Source organism: Rutidosis leptorrhynchoides, chromosome 7 (assembly GCF_046630445.1).
Source record: "Rutidosis leptorrhynchoides isolate AG116_Rl617_1_P2 chromosome 7, CSIRO_AGI_Rlap_v1, whole genome shotgun sequence".
Classification (NCBI taxonomy): domain Eukaryota; kingdom Viridiplantae; phylum Streptophyta; class Magnoliopsida; order Asterales; family Asteraceae; genus Rutidosis; species Rutidosis leptorrhynchoides.
This window is the reverse complement of record NC_092339.1, coordinates 168,686,375-168,707,264: the sequence shown is the minus strand read 5'-3', so window position 1 is coordinate 168,707,264 and position 20,890 is coordinate 168,686,375.

Here is a 20,890-nt window from a genome sequence, read left to right as displayed (position 1 = left end):
GTATATGACGGCACTGAACAAGTGCAGGGTTTGTCTCGGATTCACGAACCTATATTAAGTATATATATTTATATGTTGGTCAATATCTGTCTAACAATTTAGGTCAAGTCGTAGTGTATCACAATCCTAATGCTCGAGACCGACATGCAAAAGTCAACAAAAGTCAACTTCATCCAAAATGACTTCCAAAATCTATACATGTTTATTATATAACTTATATATAGTCGTTTTATATATTTAAATATATTTATCAGATCTTATTATACTAAATAATACAAGTCATTTATTAATAAATAAAAATTTATATTTAAATTCATATATGATAAAAATATACTTTTATATATCTCAAGTAATAAAATTTATAAAATTCACTTAATATCATAAAAACATAGTGGTATGTATTATTAATGTAATTATATTACGTGTGGTAAAAATATCTTTGTACGCATATTTATTTGATAAAATAATATTGATAATAATAATAATGATAAAAATAATAAAATGATAGTTTCAATAAAAATATTAATTTTTAGTAATAAAGATAATTTTAGTAATAACATCAACTGATAACAATTATAATAATTGTTTTAATAATAATATTAAAATTAATAATAATTCAGTTGACCATATCTTTTAATCCGTTCATCGAACCCACATGATTTCTAAATGAAAAGTTATTAATTCTTCTTTAGCTTTTCAATGACATGCATATCATATACCTTATCTTAGTAGCATATGTATCAAATTTGTGATTTATCATAAACTATTTAACTACGAAACTAAGCATACAAACATGCATAATCATATATACTCGAGCACTAGTCAGGGATACACTATTAATATATAAAAGATAAGATATGAATGCTCACGTATCAATATTGTGATTCAATATTGCAGGAAAGTACGTAGACGCAATGAAAATGATAAACGTTAGGTTGACCTCACGAGCAATACCCTTGAACAATACCCATAACCTCCATAGCTATAACCCATAATTTTCTTAGCTCTATCCCGTTTGAAAACTTATTTTGAAATCGTCTGAATATAACTCCGTCGTAGTATTTTATGTATACTAATAATATCTTAAAATAATACTAAGTAAATATATATATGTAATTCGATTGAGAGAGTTTAGAGAAATATATTTTCAAGTTTCTATAAAATAATGAAACCTATTGAATTCTATTTATAATAGATTTTTGAATTATTAAAGTGAATTATTAAAGTATGAATTATTAAAGTGAATTATTAAAGTATGAATTATTAAAGTGAATTATTAAAGTATGAATTATTAAAGTGAATTATTAAAGTATCAATTATTAAAGTGAATTATTAAAGTGAATTTTTAAAGTTAAAGTAAATTAAAGGTAAAGTTAAAGTATAGTAAAAGTATAAAACTATGTACGTATAATACGCGTATAAATATATTTAATATTAATTTAAATCGTTATATCATAAAACATTTTAGAAAAGTAGAATTATATATATTCATAATAGGTTTCAAGTTTTTAAAATACAGTCTGTTGGTGAAGAATGGGATAAAGTCCAAAGGTTTAATAAACGTATGAAATCATCTTATTGAAAAATGTCGAGTTACTTAACTTGTCGATATCCAACATCTAAGTTATTTACACTCCACGTTCTTACTTATAGATCACTTTACCATTTTCCGAATATTGTCAAAAAGAATAGATTTCTTAAATCAAAGTGGACCTCATAACATTGGCCCGTAATCATATAATAATGTATCTGATAATTCAATCATTTGATATTATCTATTAATTCTGTCGATAAATATATTGAAACAAATACGTTCATGTAAAGTATCATATATCTAATACTTTGTTAATGTTTTCAGTTAATATTATATATTATATATACATATCTATATACACATAATTATTCGTGAATCGTCGAACACGGTCAAAGGGTAATTGATTACATGAATGTAGTTCCAAACTTTTTGAGATTCAACATTACAAATTCTGCTTATCGTGTCAGAAACATATAAAGGTTAGGTTTAAATTTGATCAGAAATTTCCGGGTCGTCACAGATAAGGTATAAGATATGCATGTCCTTGGAAAGCTAGCGAAAAATTAAGAACTTTTCCTTTAGATGTCGAATGGATTCGATGAACGGATTAGAAGATATAGTCAATTGAATTTTGATATTATTATTAAAAATGATTATTATTATCGTCGTTATTATCGTCGTTCTAGTTTTTTTATCAAACTATTATGATTACTATTATTATCATTAAAATGAACGCGATATAAATAACGATTTAAAAGCTATTAACAAATTGATTAGGAAATAATGAGTATGAGTATCATGATGAAATTTAAAGATATTGATTTAGATAAAATTATAATTTTTCATTATTTTATCGCTATTATTATTAAAAGTATTATTATTAATATTAAAAATATCATCTTTATAAAAATTATTATTTTTAATAGGAATATCATTGTTAATATAAAATTTCATTATTAATAAGAATTATTATATTGTTATAATACCAGTTTCGTAAATATAAATATTTTTATTATTATTAGTAGAATAATAATAATTATTAATACAAAATAATACAACTTTTACTTATTATTATTATCAATGTTATTTTATCAAATAAATATGTAATACAAATAATATAATTACCTTAATAAAACCTATCATAATATTTTTATGATATCAAATGAACTTTATAAATTTTATTATTTAAGATATATAAAAGTATATTTTTATATAAAATTATATTTATTAATAAAAGAATTATATTATTTACTCTAGTAAATCTTTTTAAATTATTTAAAAATGTAAAACGGCGATATATAAAGTATATATTAATCATGTATAAAACTTGGAAAACATTTTTGAGTCAAACTGACTTTTGTTGATTTTTGCGTATTAGTCTCGAGTATTAGGATTGCGGTACACTATGACTTGACTTAAATTATCAGACAAATATTGACCAATATATAAATATATATAATTAATATAGCTTCATGAATCCGAGGCCAACCCTGCATTGTCCAGTTGTTCAATGACGTCATATGTATTTTTACTACAAAATACAGTATTGTGAGTTTCATTTACCTTTTTACCCTTTTATATTTTTGGGCTGAGAATACATGCGCAACTTTTATAAATGATTTACAAAATAGACACAAGTACGTGAAACTACATTCTATGGTTGAATTATCAAAATCGAATATGCCCCTTTTTATTAAGTCTGGTAATCTAAGAATTGGGGAACAGAAACCCTAATTCACGCGAATCCTAAAGATAGATCTATCGGGCCCAACAAGCCCCATCCAAAGTACCGGATGCTTTAGTACTTCGAAATTTATATCATGTCCGAAGGAGGATCCCGGAATGATAGGGGATATTCTTATATGCATATTGTGAATGTCGGTTACCAGGTGTTCAATCCATATGAATGATATTTTTGTCTCTATGCATGGGACGTATGTTTATGAGAAATGGAAATATGAAATCTTGTGGTCTATTAAAATTATGAAATGATTATTTATGTTAAACTAATGAACTCACCAACCTTTTGGTTGACACTTGAAAGCATGTTTATTCTCAAGTACGAAAGAAATCTTCCGCTGTGCATTTGCTTATTTTAGAGATATTACTTGGAGTCTTTCATGACATATTTCAAAAGACGTTGCATTCGGGTCGTTGAGTTCATCAAGATTATTATTTAGTCAATTATAGTTAGATATATTATGAAATAGTATGCATGCCATCAACTTTCGATGTAAATAAAAATTTTTCTTTTAAAAACGAATGCAATGTTTGTAAAATGTATCATATAGAGGTCAAGTACCTCGCAATGTAATCAACTATTGTGAATCATTTGTAATCGATGTGGACTCCGTCCGGATGGATTAGGACGGGTCACTTCATTAAGTCATTACAATAAATTTTTTAATGCAATAATATGAATGTATAAATGCGGACTCCAAAAGCAGCAATGTACAAATAGTAAATAATCTTTAGCAATCTTCACCTGAGACAAAAATGCTTAAAGTGTCAACCAAAAATGGTTGAGTGAACAACATAGATTTATAATAGTGTTTAGACCACAAGATTTAGTTATAAAGTTTAATCAGTTCATTAGTAGTGATGAGGTGTATGATATCGAAACTAAACAAGTTACCCCATGATCACTTTATTCGTTCGTGTCGTTAAATCATTATTATGTATCCATTGACCAACAGTCATCCGGATAGAGATGTCACTCTCAATAGCGCTACCCACAACAATTAAGCTTGCCAAAATTTCAGCAATTAACGATATCATGGCAGGGATTAGGCATGAATCAAAGCATGTCGTAGCACAGTTTGAACTAATCAAAATAAAGTTTTCATGTACTTGTGTGTAAGCGTAAAACAATTTAAAAGCAAGCATGTGTCTCACCTCAAAAGTTCAAAATAAGTATATAAAGGTAGTTAAAAAGTGGGGCTATGAAGTTCACCTTAGTAGCAAGCAAGAAATTCCACGCAAGTAGTATGAACGGAGTATGTAATCAGAGATCTCAACCTAGAGATATAATGTTTAATTAGTTAATGTCTAATAGACATAAAGTTTGTTTATTAATATAGCAAACTATATTAACAGTGACCATTTTCGAGAAAAGTTCCTATTTCTCAAAAGTTTCTATTTATGGAAACCTACTATTTATGGAAAGCTTCCACTTATAGTAAGCTTCTAGTTTAATAAATTCGGGTTATAATTCTTAACAAAGATGTTGTACAATCTCGCCCAAACTTCGTTGCTAACATGCAAGTCACTCGAATGATCTATTGTTACCAAGCGGCCCAGGATCTCTTGACCAGAATCTAAGTCTTGGCATTCGAGATCCACAAGCGTCCCATAATGGTAACAAGGATCACCCTAGGCCACAAGTAGTGATGATGTTTGTAGTCTTTGTATGCAAACTTTAATTATAACCTTCACGTTAATAGTGTATACACATAACAAGTTATTAATATACTAATTAGTTATATATAAATATATATATATATATATATATATATATATATATATATATATATATATATATATATATATATATAAGTGATAATATATTTAGTGTAATTAAGTGTTACTATATAGTTAAGTGTAGGTTATACTAATAATAGTATTATTATTTACTTTAATAATCAACTATTATGTTACATGTATGAATATACCTATATGATGTTCATACATGTAACATAATAGTTGATTATTAAAGTAAATAATAATAAGAAAAGTGATAAGTATATATATGTACCACTTTTACATTAAAGTATATATAACACTTACATCTTATACATATATATCACCTAGTTATAAATATATATATATATATATATATATATTTATAACTAGGTGATATATATGTATAAGATGTAAGTGTTATATATACTTTAATGTAAAAGTGGTACATATATATACTTATCACTTTTCTTATTATTTACTAACCTTATATAACTTATATAATACACATTCATACATACATACACACGTACATATACATACATATATACACATACATATACATGTATGTATATATTTACATATACACACACACATATACCTACAATGTATACATGCACATACGTACGTATGCATGCATGCATGCATGCATGTACATCATGATCATTATTACTTCCTAATCAAAATTCATGCACATAAAATCATATCTTTTATTCATAAACTTAACCTAATAACATTAATCATTATTACATAAAATCATAACTTTTTTAACATTCTATTCAGTAACCCTAATCTTTAATAATCATAATCATAATCAATTACTTAATCATATTCTTTTATCTTTTAACCATTTAATTATCTACTTACATATCAAGATCAATCCTTAATCTTATCAATAACCATAATACTTTTAATCTAATCATAATCATAATTCATAATAAAGTTTACTTCTAAATTCAACTATTATTATTTACTTGTTTCATGATCAACCCTAATTCTTTATCATTAACCAATTATTATTTTTTTCATAATCAATACAATAATCATGATCCAATTAATTACTTATCCATAATACTTTTAAATGTCACAATCTTAACCTTACAACCACATTCATGAACTAGTTTATACTCATTAACCATTATTAATTTTACTTGTTCTTATAATCATAAACATAATCATAATTCATACTTGTTTATATTACTTATAACATAATACCTTTAATTACAATCTTATTAATCATAACCTTCATTATCTTTTAACCTTGAAGTTATTCATACAACATTATTAATTCATAATTCATTGATAATACTTAAAGTAAATAAGTTTTCATGACACGAAGCTAGGGTTTTTAGAGCTACCTTAGGAGATTAAGGATCAAGAACAAAGTGGCGATAATGACCCAAAACAGAAACTGAATTGCAGTAGCAAAAAAGACCCAAACCAAGGGTTTTTGGAACTGTTTTCGTGGACTGGAACAACATGAAAATCAACAGAAAATGCAGTAGCAATAGACTATTTAGGGGTCGATTCTTGGGCTATTTTACTTGCGAAATAGGAGACTGAGTTGCAGCATGTTTAGCAATTAAAAGGGCTGTTTTGTAGAGGTTATTCAGGTCGACTGCAGCAATAAAGTTGAGGCTATTTTAGTTGACTGAAAAGGAGCAAAGGAAGGCTGTAACAGGATGGCGATGCAGGCTGTTTGATGGTTGATTAGGAAGGCTGGATTCTGGGCTTTTTAGTCGACAATAAAAGAAGGGGATCTGTCGACTATGCAGCAACAAAGGAAGGAAACTTGGGTGATTTTTGGAATGCAATTTATGAATGAGGATCATGAACTAAAGGGGTCCTTTTATAGATTAGAGTTTTGAATCCTAATCACACTATAACTCTAAGGGATTACTTGGAGATCAAGCTCTTGAATTAGTATTAGACTAGGATTGTTTTGCTTAATGATCAAGTTAATATATCCCCCCTTTTTTTTTTCTTAAACTAGCCGATATATAAAAGACTAATACATATTTATATTTTTTTTACCGCATTTACTATATATTTATGTATTTTATATTTTTTTTATTAAAGTTATTATTATTATTATTATTATTATTAAGGTTACATTTATTTAAATACATTTTATTTATTTATTAGTCCCTAACGTTTATAAATTCTTAATTTAGTTCTAATTAGTTTTTAATTTTATAATTGTCACCATTTAATATTATTACATATAGTTTATATTATTAATTTAGTATTAGGGTTAGTGTTTAATATTAAATATTAAATGGTATTAGGGTTTAGCATTTAATGCATAGGGTTAGGTTTAGATTTTTAAATAATATTAGGCTTTTTGTATTAATTACTCCATTTACTATCTCCGGATAACAACCCTAGTTATAATGTACAAACAAACGATGAACCCTAAGGGCATTTTGGTCATTTCAGAACGGAAATGTGAGGATTGTTATAGTACCTCCCCGTTAATTTAAACTTCGTCCCGAAGTTTCAGGAAGACTTCTCGGATGCATCAGCGAGTGAGAATAGATGTGGATATTTTCGTTTCATCTGGTCTTCAGGTTCCCAGGTATACTCTGGGCCTCTTCGTGATTTCCAACGGATCTTAACAACAGGAATAGAGCTTTGTTTCAAACGTTTAACCTCACGATCCAGAACTTCTATAGGTTTTTCGGTGAAGTGCAATTAATGCGAAGATCATTCAAGGGAATAACGAGTATGTCGTCACCAAGACACTTTTTAAGATTCGATATGTGAAATGTATGAACTTTAATTAACAAGAAGTGTTGACTAAAAATTACCATTCGGTCAACGTTTTGTTAAAGCAAAGTTTACACTTAATTATAGTGAGAAACTACTTGAGTGATAGCTGATATTGTATGAAATTTCAGCCAAAAGAGCCTGGGTGATCAGAATATCTAGTCTTATGTACTTCACCCAAGACTAATTATTGAAAATTTCTGATTAACGGTGATTTTTTTTATAGGATCGACATGTATTCCTTCTCTATCAACTACATGTCCAAGAAATTGTACGATTCACAGCCAAAATTCACACTTGGGAAAACTTGGCATACAGTTGTTCCTTCTTTATGAGCTCTAGAATAAATCGCAGAGGTTGCTCATACTCTTTTTCGCTCTTGGAATAGATTAAAATATCGTCGATGAAAACAATCACGAATTTATCAAGGTAAGGCTTGCATATACGGTTCATAAGATCCATGAATGCAGCAGGAGCATTGGTTAGACCAAAAGGCATGACAAGAAACTCATAGTGTCTATAACGAGTTCGGAAAGTAGTCTTAGAAACATCAGTTTCCTTGACTCTCAATTGATGATAACCCGACCTAAGATCAAGCTTTGAATAGACACTTGACCCTTACAGTTGGTCAAATAGGTCATCAATATGCGGGAGTGGATAACAATTCTTGGTGGTTAGGTTGTTGAGTTCTCGATAATCAATACACATTCTCAACGTGCCACCTTTCTTCTTAACGAAAAGAACGGGTGTCCCCCACGGAAACAAGCTAGGACAAATGAAACCTTTCTCCAAAAATCTCTTGGAGTTGGCGGGATGATTCCTTCATTTCGGATGGAGCTAATCGGGATGATACCTATGCAATAGGTACAGCACCGGGTGTGGGTAATTTACAAGTGAAGGATAATATGATATATAGGGTTGATATTTTTAGTTGACAATGTAGAGGTAAGGAGTAGGTAACGGTACACAATGGTCCTAAGGTTGATCAAATCTTATTTCCATCATGATCCATTAGGATTTCTGCATGACTTATCATAATATAACTACATTGATCAAGCGCCATTGTATCATACTAAATCATACTTTTATCACTCCATAAGGTTACTACTATGTCATCTAGTCAATATTCACCTTCTTCGAGGTGAATGATTCAATGGAAAATGAAAGGAAAGAAAATAACATCATTCATTCATTTAAAAAGAAAATAATCAGAGTATTACAGAAACTTAACGAAATCTTCCAAAATATAGAAGTACTAAATGGTAACATAAAGAACACTATGAAAATGAGAAATTTAAATGACTCTTGTGGTTGCCAAAAACTCTTCATTGTGCCTCTTCATCCTTCTTCCTCATCATCACGAGCTTCCTCGGCAGTCATCATAAACGCTCGGCTTTTAGCATTTCCCGTGTTATCCTTCTTCTTTGGACACTGGTTGCGAAAATGCCCTCTTTCACCAGAGTCATAGCATGTAGGAACGATTGCGTTTACTTTTGTTGCAGGTGTATCAGTTGAAGGAACTACAACCCTACAATTCTTGGCTATATGACCAATCTTCTTACACTTGGTGCACTCAGCCTTGCACCACCCAGAATGGTGTTTCTTACAACGATTACAATAAGGTTGTTTACCTAAAATAACCTCCTCTTGAATTTTTGGCAACTTTCTTATTTGAACCTTGGTTTGATTCCTGAGTAGGCTCAAATTTCCTTTTGCCTTCACTACTCTTAGCCTTGGCTGGTTTATTAGCCGCGGCCTTTCTCCTCTTAGCCATCATCAAGTTTTGAGACATAAGTATCGCTGCATCTAAGGTCTCTTTACTAGAAGCAATGACATTTCCTTGAATCTCATCCGGAAGACCTTCTATGTATCGCTCAATCTTCCTTTGTTCAGTGGGCACCATGTCCGGTCACAATGAAACCAACTCTATAAACCTGTTGGTATAAGCTTCAATATTGGCACCATTGACCTTCAATTCCCAAAACTCAACCTCTAGCTTTTGAATTTGGTTCCTTGGGCAAAACTTATCAGTCATCATTCTTTTTACGACTGCGCATGGAATAGCATTAGCAGCATCTAGCCCTACAGTTTGGGCATAAGCGTTCCACCAAGTCAAAGCAAGACCACTTAGTGTATAAGTGGCATACTTCACTCGGTCGACCTCCGTGCAGTTACAGATGCGAAATATTGATTTGAGTTTTTTGAACCAACGAGTCAATTCAACTGCTTCCTCATTTCCATTGAAGGATGGAGGCTTATAGTTCATAAACTCCTTGTAGGTGCATGATGTAGGTGGGTTTCCTTGGTTGTTCCCTTGATTATTGTTGCCTTGGGTGGCAGCAAGCAGTTGTTGAAATTGTGCGGGAGTCAAAGTAACATTTGGAAGAGCGTTAGCACCACGAGTTGCCATTGATCTTCAATACACAAAACAATATTAGTTGAAGAGTTTATGGTGCACTAGGTAGCAACACCAATGGATAATAAAAGGTAGTATGGGTTAGTTAGTGATAATGATGGTGAAGCAAGTGAGTAATTGGGCGTGCGGATAGATCTTTCAGTGTCGGATCCTTCGGTATCCAAAATGATGACTGGGTGATGACTAGACATCCTAGAAAAGGAGTACTAACTAGATTCTAAGGCACGGTATGATGGTAAAGATATAAGGAGAGCATAGTAAGGCAAGCATAGATATGAGGATTACACTTCAAACTAAAGCAGGAAAGGTTATAGTCCTATAGATTGCTAAGGCACCTACCTAACACATAAGACACAAATAAAATGCAATCCTGGTTCTCTATAACAACCTGGCTCTGATACCACTCTGTCATACCCCCAAATAGGGCCGGGGAAAAATGACTTCACAATATCACAACACAAGTATGTATAAACGAGAACGACTCTAAATGAGACGTTTTTATTAAAACCAATGTATTAAAGCAGCGGGAAGTATTAAGTCATTACAATAAATGTTTTAATGCAATAATATGAATGTATAAATGCGGACTCCAAAAGCAGCAAAGTCCAAATAGCAAATAATCTTTAGCAATCTTCACCTGAGACAAAACATGCTTAAAGTGTCAACCAAAAATGGTTGAGTGAACAACATAGGTTTATAATAGTGTTTAGACCACAAGATTTAGTTATAAAGTTTAATCAGTTCGTCAGTAGTGCTGAGGTGTATGATATCGAAACTAAACAAGTTACCCCGTGATCACTTTATTCGTTCGTGTCGTTAAATCATTATTATGTATCCATTGACCAACGGTCATCCAGATAGAGACGTCACTCTCAATAGCGCTACCCACAACAATTAAGCTTGCCAAAATCCCAGCAATTAACGATATCATGGAAGGGATTAAGCATGAATCAAAGCATGTCATAGCACAGTTTGAACTAATCAAAATAAAGTTTTCATGTCCTTGTGTCTAAGCATAAAACAGTTAAAAAGCAAGCATGTGTCTCACCCCAAAAGTTCAAAATAAGTATATAAAGATAGTTAAAAAGTGGGGCTATGAAGTTCACCTTAGTAGCAAGCAAGAAATTCCACGTAAGTAGTATGAACAGAGTATGTAATCGGAGATCTCAACCTAGAGATATAATGTTTAATTAGTTAATGTCTAATAGACATAAAGTTTGTTTATTAATATAGCAAACTATATTAACAGTGACCATTTTCGAGAAAAGTTCCTATTTCTCAAAAGTTTCTATTTTTGAAAACCTACTATTTATGGAAAGCTTCCACTAATAGTAAGCTTCTAGTTTAAGAAATTCGGGTTATAATTCTTAATAAAGATGTTGTACAATCTCGCTCAAACTTCGTTGCTAACATGCAAGTCACTCGAATGATCTATTGTTACCGAGCGGCCCAGGATCTCTTGACCAGAATCTAAGTCTTGGCATTCGAGATCCACAAGCGTCCCATAATGGTAACAAGGATCACCCTAGGCCACAAGTAGCGATGATGTTCGTAGTCTTTGTACGCTATCTTTAATTATAACCTTCACGTTAATAGTGTATACACATAACAAGTTATTAATATACTTATTAGTTATATATATATATATATATATATATATATATATATATATATATATATATATATATATATATATATATATATATATATAAGTGATAATATATTTAGTGTAATTAAGTGTTACCGTATAGTTTAGTGTAGGTTATACTAATAATAGTATTATTATTTACTTTAATAATCAACTATTATGTTACATGTATGAATATACATATATGATACATACATATATATTCTTTATTTATTTTCATACATATATATATTTATAACTAGGTGATATATGTATAATATGTAGGTGTTATATATACTTTAATGTAAAAGTGGTACATATATATACTTATTACTTTTCTTATTATTTACTAACCTTATATAACTTACATAATACACATTCATACATACATACACACGTACATATACATACATATATACACATACGTATACACGTATGTATATATTTACATATACACACAAACATATACCTACAATGTATACATGCACATATGTACGTATGCATGCATGCATGTACATCTTGATCATTATTATTTCCTAATCAAAATTCATGCACATAAAATCATATCTTTTATTCATAAACTTAACCAAATAACATTAATCATTATTACATATACTCATAACTTTTTTAACATTCTATTCAGTAACCCTAATCTTTAATAATCATAATCATAATCAATTACTTAATCATATTCTTTTATCTTTTAACCATTTAATTATCTACTTACATATCAAGATCAATCCTTAATCTTATCAATAACCATAATACTTTTAATCTAATCATAATCATAATTCATAATAAAGTTTACTTCTAAATTCAACTATTATTATTTACTTGTTTCATGATCAACCCTAATTCTTTATCATTAACCAGTTCTTTTTTTTCATAATCAATACCATAATCATGATCCAATTAATTACTTATCCATAATACTCTTAAATGTAACAATCTTAACCTTACAACCACATTCATGAACTAGTTTATACTCATTAACCATTATTAATTTTACTTGTTCTTATAATCATAAACATAATCATAATTCATACTTGTTTATATTACTTATAACATAATACCTTTAATTACAATATTATTAATCATAACCTTCATTATCTTTTAACCTTGAAGTTATTCATACAACATTATTAATTCATAATTCATTGATAATACTTAAAGTAAATAAGTTTGCATGACATGAAGCTAGGGTTTTTAGAGCTACCTTAGGAGATTAATGATCAAGAACAAAGTGGCAATAATGACCCAAAACAGAAACTGAATTGCAGCAGCAAAAACGACCCAAACCAAGGGTTTTTGGGACTGTTTTCGTGGACTGGAACAGCAGGAAAATCAATAGAAAATGCAGCAGCAATAGACTGTTTAGGGGTCGATTCTTGGGCTGTTTTACTTGCGAAACAGGAGACTGAGTTGCAGCATGTTTAGCGATTAAAGGGGCTGTTTTGTAAAGGTTATTCAGGTCGACTGCAGCAAAGTTGGAGCTGTTTTAGTTGACTGAAAACGAGCAAAGGAAGGCTGTAACAGGATGGCGATGCAGGCTGTTTGATGGTTGATTAGGAAGGCTGGATTGTAGGCTTTTTAGTCTACAATAAAAGAAGGGGAGCTGTCGACTATGCAGCAACAAAGGAAGGAAACTTGGGTGATTTTTGGAATGCAATTTATGAATGAGGATCATGAACTAAAGGGGTCCTTTTATAGATTGGAGTTTTGAATCCTAATCACACTATAACTCTAAGGGATTACTTGGAGATCAAGCTCTTGAATTAGTATTAGACTAGGATTATTTTGCTTAATGATCAAGTTAATATATCCCCCCCCCCCCTTTTTCCTTAAACTAGCCGATATGTAAAAGACTAATACATATTTATATTATTTTTTTACGGCATTTACTATATATTTATGTATTATATATATCTGTTTATTAAAGTTATTATTATTATTAAGGTTACATTTATTTAAATACATTTTATTTATTTATTAGTCCCTAACGTTTATAAATTCTTAATTTAGTTCTAATTAGTTTTTAATTTTATAATTTTCACCATTTAATATTATTACATATTGTTTATATTATTAATTTATTATTAGGGTTAGGGTTTAATATTAAATATTAAATGGTATTAGGTTTTAGCATTTAATGCATAGGGCTAGGTTTAGAGTTTTAAATAATATTAGGGTTTTTGTATTAATTACTCCATTTACTATCTCCGGATAACAACCCTAGTTATAATGTACAAAAACGATGAACCCTAAGGGAATTTTGGTCATTTTAGAATGGAAATGTGAGGGTTGTTATACAACTGCCACCAAATCAAGATCGTGAGAATGGTAGTTCTTCTCATGTTCCTTTAATTTTCTCGAAGTGTAGGATATTACTTGCCCACGTTAGATTGGGACACACCCGAGACCGTTCAAGGAAGCATACAATAAACCGACATATCTTTGATCTCTTTTGGAATAACCAACACCGGAGCGCTACTTAACTTCTCCTTTGAGATTCGAAATGCCATCACTTGCTCAATTCCCTAATTAAACTTCACATTTTTACGAGTCAATTTAGTCAACGGGGAAGCAATTTTAGAGAAGTCTTGAATAAACCTTCGATAATAATCGGCCAAACCTAGGAAGCTATGATGCGCTTCGTATAATCACTTTTTTATTATCGAAGCCTGTCGTTATGTGTAACGGCGAAGGTGATATCCGCTCGCACGATCAGTTGTTACTAGGTTTTAAATTTATATTTTGTTGGGTCTCAAAATATATTATACTACATAACTTATATTTAAGCAAGCGGTAAATATTACCTGAGGTCCTTCAATGACCATTTAATGTGGAAACAATAATTTAACTTTTTTTTTTAAAGAAACCACAACCCATGGATAGATAAATTTGGTAGATTTTTATATTATATTATATAATTTATAATAACTACACACAATCCACACCCAAATAATATATCAATAATATGTATAAGTTTAGTTGTAGTTAACAGGATGATGTTGTAAGTGATTATTAATCTTTTTAAAGGATAATTAATTGAATATATTAAACTTAAAGCCCTCCTGAACTGGTCCGGTTCCAATTCAGGATGTCACTGAAAATCTTTAAGCGAAGGTGATTCTAACTGTAAGGTTACTTACCTGTCCCTGACACCGCACCCTTAAAGAATACAGACAACCTTCAATAAGGCTATCCGAATAAGATGGTGGCCCATTTAATATTACAGTATTTCTTAACAATAAAGTTACTATTAGATTATCAAAAGACCATACTAATTACTTATATGTAAATTTAAAGACTGATATAAGTTCATCATGAACGTTGGAATAAATCGAGTGCAATGTCCGAACTTGTTTAGGGTACTATATATTTTTGACTAAAACCTAATTTTTCAATCAAACTGTTTATCTCAACCAATATGGCCAGCCATTCCCTTCCATAATTATATAAATATAATTAATTCAATCTCACCTGAGATGTTAGCAAAGATAATTAATGAATTTAGTAAAGATGTATGTTATTAAGTTTGAGTAAATCGTTAACCACATAAATAGATGGAAAGGGTAATCTGTGAACTAGTATTTAGTCAAACCAAGTTTAAATATACATATATTTAATTTATACCATCTTTATAACCGATTAATATCCTTAGTTCCATTTATATGTTATTAATCATGAATTTTATTAATTTCAGATCTCGAGGATAATATCAACTCATAACAATATATATATATATATATATATATATATATATATATATATATATATATATATATATATATATATATATATACACACACACACACACATACATACATACATACATATATGCAATTATTAGATATCACCGGAGTACTTGAAGATAATGAAATCAGCAGCATGCCTCTATATATTCAATTCATCACCATTATTCTTGAATATAAAATAAAACTACCATTACAGCAACATCCATTATTACAACTCTACTTATACATATCGACCGTGTTTAGAACACAGTCAACACCTAACTATTACAACGGTTGCTTCCGTATGACTATAGTGTTTCTGGTATTTATTTAGGATAGCAGGAGAATAGTGTAATGACCCGGAAAATTTCGACTAATTTTAAATCAAACTCTCGATATGATTTAATATTTTGACATGATAAGCAAAGTCTGTAATGTTGAGTCTCAAAAATTTTGAACTGTTTTCATATATTCAATTGACCTTCGACTGTTCTCGACGATTCACGAATCAATTATTGTAAATATATACATATATAGCTAAATATATATATATGTAAAGAATATTGAATATACATATATGGTTTTGAATTTATTTAATAAGCGATAATAGCACTCGTCCATTATTTTGATTGATATTAATCAAGAAAAATGCGAGCCTGTGAGTGTAATAAAATAAATATTAGATGAACATTTTTGTTCACATGCTTCACATTTGATGACTAAAATAAATAAATATATTTATTGTGATTTTTGTGAGGATTTTTATCCATCATTGTTTAACAACGGAACCCGAAGTCAAGTCCGTGTTATAGGTAGGAAATGGTGTCGGTAGGACAACTCCAAAAATGCCAACTAGCATTTGATTGCATGTTTTGAATTGTTAATCATTGGTAACTTTATATTATTATCCTATCCTATTATATATGTATATATGACATGCATCTAGATCACCTTTATTGTTTTAAGTCCTTTTCTCCAATTCAATCACCAAACCCACATGTATTATTTTTACTAGTCAATCCCCACCAGCTTGTTGTTTTCGTTTCTTGTTAGCATCACCACTTTTGACTTTAAAATTTTACTCCAACTTTACATATATACTTATGCATGTATCTGCTTTATGTCTACTATGGTGAACAACCAAACAAACATCATCAATCATATGGCACCACTTGATATTTTAAAACAACAAACCCACTTGAATTATAACCAGCTCATTTCTGTTTCTTTCCAAGATATTGATAGTTAAAGCTAAGGGGTATAAAATACTATTAAATTTTACTAGGAAAAACTATTAAATACGATACAATTTTACACAAAATATTTATTAATTTAAAGAATGGATATACCTAAACCTTGCTACAACACTATAGGCAGTGTACCTAATCGTAGAGTAGTATAGTTTTTAGTAAGTCCGGTTCGTTCCACAGGGAGCAGGCTTATTGCACACTATATTTTTAAACAACTATATTTGTACAAAATATATATAATTATATATAATAATATATAAAAGGGGGTTTACCGTTTAATGACTGGTTTGTCGATTTATATTTTAAGCGAAGCGTATAGTAAATGACGATATTTAAATAACAATATAAAATAAATAACAATAATTAAAATGACAATAAATAAAAGTACGAGGAAAAATGAAATAAAATATATTATGCTTATTTAAGCTTTCGTAACCATAATGTTTGACGTTTTGATTATTTATTACCCTGGGTTAATTGTCCTTTGTCCTGGATTATTTGATAAGTCCATCTGGTTTTTGTCCATAACGGTCCATCAGTCATAAATATAAAGTGCGAGTGTCCTCGTCAAATTATCCTTATGTTCGAAGTCAAATATTCCAACTAATTGGGGACTTAAACTGTAACAAGATTTTAATACTTTGTTTAATAATTACACCAGGTTATCGACTGCGTGTAACCCAAGGTTTTAATACTTTGTTATCAATTATGCCAAGTGTCCTTGTACATAATTTCACCCCTGTTTTAATAATTCTAGTGACTATTAATCCATTCTCGTGTCCGGTTAAATGAACTATTATTCGTACATATAAATACCCCGCCCATCGTGTCCGATCGAGTGTATATGGTTATTTATAGGGACGTCCAATTGTAAATCTTTATATAAAAATTAACAAACTATCATTTAGTTAAACAAATATAAAGCCCATTAATAGCCCAAAGTCTAATTTCCACAAGTGTCGTTCTTTTGTCCAAACCCCAATTATGGTACAAAGCCCAATTACCCCGTCTTCAATATTTAGTCCAACATCATGATTACTTTGGCTCAAATAAGCATAATAATAACTTAAGTACGAGACATTAATTTAAAAAAGGAGAACATAACTTACATTGAGTATTTATCGCGTAGTGTTACACGGACAGAATTTCGACTTCAAAAACCCGTAAAATAACCTTTACATAACCCGAACTAATCTAATATAAAACTACCCTATACTATATATATATATATATATATATATATATATATATATATATATATATATATATATATATATATATATATATATATATATATATATATATATATATATATATATATTTATTTATTATTTATTACAGAGTATTATTATTATTTTTTTTTAAACTCGGCAGAATGCATGGCCTTTTATAGGGATTTCTGATTTTTCAAACTCCGCGAGTCGTGGAGTTTTTGGCCTTCAAACTCCGTGAGTCTTGGAGTTTGATTTTCCAGCTCACATCAATTTGGATCTTAGCTTTGCCGACATAATATATAAATAAATATAATATATAAATAATTTTAAGAATTATTTAAATATTATATTATATTTATGTGCATAGTTGACTTGTAATTTTTAGTCCGTTGCGTCGAGCGTTGAGAGTTGACTCATGTCCCGGTTCCGGATTTTCGAACGTCCTTGCGTATTATTTTATATCGTGTACTTTGCGTTCCGCAACTTGTACTCTTGTCATTTTTAGACGTTTCTCATCAATAAATTGAACCACTTGGATTGTATCTTGTACATTTGAGCTTTTTGGTCATTTGCGTCTTCAAATCGTCGTTTTCGCCTTTTGTCTTCGCACTTATTTAATATAAACGATTACAACTTAAAATAGGACAATTACAACTAAATAATTTACATATTGGGAGGATATTGCTACTAAATATATGTTCATTTGAAGCACTATCAAATATCCCCACACTTGAACGTTGCTTGTCCTCAAGCAATACATAACTTGAAATAATATAATACATCACACGAATCACTTCTTTATTCTTCACACTTTATACATCAGTGATTTTGAGATGGCGGTATAAATAATGATAGTAACGATAGAACCATGGTTAAAGGTGGGTGTTTCATCGACAGTTGCCTCAGGTTTAGGTCAACGACACTTGCAATCAAATAGCCGATTTACTTTCGGTTTCCAAAGCAAAGTGCACATTTGAAAGGCGGTTTACAGTCCCACATGACTATGAAAATTTAGATCCGTTAGGTGTGACAACCCGGAAATTTCCAACCAAATTTAAACTTTAATCTTTATATGTTTCCGACACGATAAGCAATATTTGTTAAGTTAAATTTCAAGAATTTTAAACTATGTTCATACATTCATTCAACTTCGACCAAGTTCCAACGATTCACGAACCATTAAACGAATATGATTATATATGTATATGTGTATATATATTATAACTTGAAACGTAAACAAAATATTAGATTAAATACTTTATATGATTGTATCTGTTTCAAAATGTTTATCAATAGAATTAGAAGATAAGATCAAATGATTGAATTATCAGATATATTGAATTATGATTACAAGTCTCTGTTGAAAGGCCCACGTTGATTTGAGAAATCTTTCCATTTTAACAATATTCGGAAAATGGTAAAGTGATTTATAAATAAGAACAAATTGTCAATCATTGAGAACTAGACAAAGGATAGTGGAAGATTGAATCTCATAAAGACTCGATTGATCTATTTAGTTTTAAACGTACAAGAACGTTTTCAGTTTAAAAAGAACTTTATTATTAAAACGTATATAACTTTTATAAATATCTAGAACCACTTACGACAACTCATTACTTAACTAGTATGATAAAGATAACGATATTTATATTTTATTTTATATATATAACGATTTAAATTAATATTATATATATTTATACGCGTATTATACGTACATAGTTTTATACTTTTACTATACTTAAACTTTACATTTACTTTATTTTTACTTTACTTTAACTTTAATAATTCACTTTAATAATTCATACTTTAATAATTCACTTTAATAATTCATACTTTAATAATTCACTTTAATAATTCATACTTTAATAATTCACTTTAATAATTCATACTTTAATAATTCACTTTAATAATTCAAAAAAATCTATTATAAATAGAATTCAATAGGTTTCATTATTTCATAGAAACTTGAAAATATTTTTCTCTAAACTCTCTCAATCGATTTACATATATATATTTACTCCGTATTATTTCAAGATATTATTAGTATACATAAAATATTACGACGGAGTGCTGTCCGAGTGATTTCGAAATTGTTTTTCGAGTGGGATAGGATTAAGGAAATTATGGGTTATAGCTATGGAGGTGATTGAGTATGGTTCATGGGTATGCTCGTGAGGTCAATATAGTGTTTATCATTTCCGTTGCGTCTACGTACCTTTCCTGCAATATTGAATCTCAATATTGATACGTGAGTACTCATAATTTAACTTTTACATACTAATAGTGTATCCCTGACTAGTGCTCGAGTATTTAGGATTATGCATGTTTGTACTTTTAATATTGCCCTTAGACAGGTTAGGTTGAATGTTGAATTAGTTACACTTGCGGTTGAGATAAGGTATAAGATATGCATGTCCTTGGAAAGCTAGCGAAAAATTAAGAACTTTTCCTTTAGATATCGAATGGTTTCGATGAACGGATTAGAAGTTATAATCAATTGAATTTTTGATATTTTTATTAAAAATGATTATTATTATCGTCGTTTTTATCGTCGTTCTAGTTTTATCTTATTATTATAATTATTATTATCTTTATCAATAAAAGGGATTTATCATTAAAAATTGTTATTTTTTTTATTATTACTATCGTTATTATCGTTAAAGTTATAATTAGTATTATTATTATTATCCAATTATTATTATTATTATTATTAGTATTATTATTATTATTATTATTATCGTTATTAATATATATATCATTATTTAAAAATGGTTATTGTTATTGTTATTATTATTATTACTATATTATCATTAAGATAATTATTAGTATTATCGTTAATAATGTTATAGTAACTATCATTATTAATATTAGTGTATTTAAAACA